Consider the following 3,786-nt stretch of genomic DNA (forward strand, 5'->3'; position numbering starts at 1 on the left):
ATGCCATGCACTCAGCCTGGGTGACAGTGTGAAAACCTGTCTCAAAAAACAAAACAAAACAACAAAAAAAAAAATGGATGCAGTGGCTCATGCCTGTAATCCCAGCACTTTGGGAGGCCAAGGTGGGCAGATCACGAGGTCAGGAGATCGAGAACATCCTGGCTAACACAGTGAAACCCCGTCTCTACTAAAAATACAAAAAAATTAGCCGGGCGTGGTGGGGGGGCGCCTGTATTCCCAGCTACTCGGGAGGCTGAGGCAGGAGAACGGTGTGACCCCAGGAGGCAGAGCTTGCAGTGAGCAGGGATTGCGCCACTGCACTCCAGCCTGGGCAACGGAGGGAGGCTCCGTCTCAAAAAACAACAACAACAAAAAATGTTAATTGGAAATATTGGAGATGGAGCCATTCAGAAATGACCTCAGAAGGAGCTGAGTTTGATGAACAAAGCAAAATGAAGAGCTGAAGCACTATGAATAACAATGCTGATTTTAGCGAGCATTTGCTTCGTGCCATTGATAGCCATTGTCCACATGGTGGCATATTTAGTTTGTAGGTGATTCATTCAAAAGCTCACTTTATGCAAATCATCTGGGCAGTTGCCTCTTCTCTCCAAGTTAGTTGGGTTGTAGGGAATCCATAAACTCCTGATATGGTTTGGCTGTGTCCCCACCCAAATCTCATCTTGAATTGTAGCTCCCATAATTCCCTTGGGTTGTGGGAGGGACCCAGTGGGAGAGAATTGAATCGTGGGGGCAGTTTCCCCCATACTGTTCTCATGGTAGTGAATAAGTCTCATGAGATCTGATGGTTTTCTCGGGAAAACCCTTTCACTTGGCTCTCATTCTCTTCTCTGCCACCATGTGAGACGTAGCTTTCATCTTCCACCGTGGTTGTAAGGCCTCCCCAGCCATGTGGAACTGTGAGTCCATGGAACCTCTTTCCTTTGTAAATTGCCCAGTCTCAAGTATGTCTTTATTAGCAGCGTGAAAACGAACTAATACAGCTCCCTGTCAGATAATGAGGAAGAGACTCATGGCTTATATCCATGTTCATTCAATGTTTATAGAAGGTGACTTCTACTGTTTCAGGTGAGCACTTTTCCATGGTTCCGATATATTTTCCTGACTTTATAACACATCAAAGAATCAAAGTGATATAGGTAATTTTAAAAAGATTTTTATTTTAAAATAATGATAGACTCACAAGAAGTAACGAAAATAGTACAGAGAGATCTCAAATATCCCTCAATGGTTACATCTTACATAATTAGAGCACAATATCTAAACCAGGACAAATAATGTTGGTACAATGTGCGTATACAGTTACATGCCATTTTGTTACATCTGTAGATTTGTGAAACAACCGCAATCAGTAGTAATTATTTTTACCCTGAGTGTCTTAAGTGCTAATTAATTAAGCTCATTAAGCCTTGAATAGACTCATTCTCATGTTCCATTCGTAGGCAGGTTCACTAGAAGATGGGTGAAGTGGTGTACAAGTAATATGTTGGGTTCAGCGCATAACTGGGTTAGACAAATTACTTCTTGGATCTTATTTCAGAGACCTTTAGTTTTAATTTTGCAACTGATCTTACTATTGCTGATTTTCACATCAAAGCTTGAATTTAAACCTGGCTAGGATGTTTTTATATTATTACTGTAAAGACTCTTATGCCAGGTAAAAATATGAAAACTTTCCTCCCATCAACCTCCACTATCTTACCTTATCTTTTGACTAACAAAATTAACATTTTTATATCAAAACCGTGTGCAGGGGGAAGCCAAAGTACACATTTTCAACACAGACACTTACGACAATATTTTAAGTAACTTCCTAATTAACCACCTTCTTATTGCTATCTGCTTAAAAGCCATCTAAAAGATTAGACATTGTGTCCAGAACTGGTGCCTTGTTCACTGCTCCTGTAATTGCATTATATTTCTAAAGAGACTGTAAATTCCTGGGGACCAGGTACCTCCTATAATGCCTGGCACACAGTAGATGCTCAGAAAATATTTGCTGAGTGGTTGTTCAGCATCTGGGTTCACTTGAAAAATAAGAAGAAAGCCCCCATGGCTAGGATGATTGCAATCACATTCATGTCCCTATTAGAGTCACTCAAATTTCCAGTGTGATCATTTCCTTCTTAAGCTGAAAACACAGATTCCGGGGTAAACGTTTCTAATAGTAGTTTTTGCAGATGCCGCAAAATTATTTCATTTAGTCTCTGCTTGGTAAAAGCACCATCTAGTGTGGAAGATTCCATGGTGGTTGGAGATGCTGCTTCAAATTACTGCATGCTTTTACTCATCACTGTCATATGTAGAAAAGGAAACTCTATTTTCCCTTCCATGTTATTTTCTAGACATTCAGGATTCCATAAGATATGCTTTGCTCTCTTTGCTTCAGAATGTAACTTTTACTAGAGAGTGGGACGAAAGTTTCTCTCCATAAAGTCCAGAAGATGAAGCCTTTTTTCTCTTTTGGGGAATAGATTCCTTGTCATCACATAAGCCTGGCTCTGTTCATAATACCACTTTTATTTTTACCATAAAAATAGCTTTTTAATTACATAAATGATAAATGATCATTGTAGAAAGGTATAGGAAATTGTAAGAAAATGACAATGATCTGAAATTCTGCCAACCCTGGCTAACCACGGCACATCGAGGCCCATGCATCTTGCATTTCTTCATGTGCATAAGCATATTCAGCCCTCACCTCTCACCTCCCACTCTCCACCTCCTTCCCCCAGGGTCTTTATGTAATTGTCTTCATGGTCATAGAAACATATGGGGCTATTTGGGTAGCTACCCACATACATATATGAATGTATTTTCATCATTGTTTATTCTACAAAACTAGAATCCTTATTACACACACTTTTGCTACGTCTTGCATGTCTCATTATAGACATCCCTTGGGCCTTTTAGCATAGATCTGACAGATTATTTTTCTCCCTGACACTGTATGATGAAGCATGTTAAAAATACAGAAAAGAAGAAAATGTACAGAAAACACCCACTACCTAGATTCTACCATTAACCTATTACTTATGCTTATTTTTCATCTATCTATCCCTGTAACCACTAATCTATCTTATTTTGGGGGGATAGATTTCAAAGAAAGTTGCAGACATCAGCATACTTCCCCCTGAATGCTTTGCACACCTGCCATTAGTCAGTGTTCAGTGTTTTTTCTTTCAAGGTAAATAGTATATACAATCTAAAGCACTAGCCTTGGATATATCATTTGGTAAGTTTTGATGAAGGTATATACCTGTGTGACCCAAATCCCTATTGAGACACAGAGCACCACTATTACCCCAAAAGGTATTCTCATGCCCCCACCCAATTTAATACCACTTTTAGTAGAGTCTTTAAGTGGTGACATTTGTTGATGAAAATAATTGTAGTCCTTAATATTAATCCTATAATCAAGGGTACTTGCCCCAAATGCTCATAAACAATATTATTGTGAGGCCGGGCACAGTGGCTCATGCCTGAAATCCCAGCACTTTGGGAGGCCGAGATGGGTGGATCACCTGAGGTCAGGAGTTTGAGACCAACCTGGCCAACATGGTGAAACTCCATCTCTACTAAATACAAAAATTAGCCAGGTATGGTGGTACACACCTGTAATCCCAGCTACTCAGGAGACTGAGGCAGGAGAATTGCCTGAACCTGGGAGGCGGAGGTTGTAGTGAGCCGATATTGCGCCATTGCACTCCAGCCTGGGTGACAGAGCGAGATTCCATCTCAATAAATAAATAAATAAATAAATTT

The sequence above is a fragment of the Mandrillus leucophaeus genome, unplaced genomic scaffold, assembly GCF_000951045.1.
Source record: "Mandrillus leucophaeus isolate KB7577 unplaced genomic scaffold, Mleu.le_1.0 Scaffold1370, whole genome shotgun sequence".
NCBI classification, from domain to species: domain Eukaryota; kingdom Metazoa; phylum Chordata; class Mammalia; order Primates; family Cercopithecidae; genus Mandrillus; species Mandrillus leucophaeus.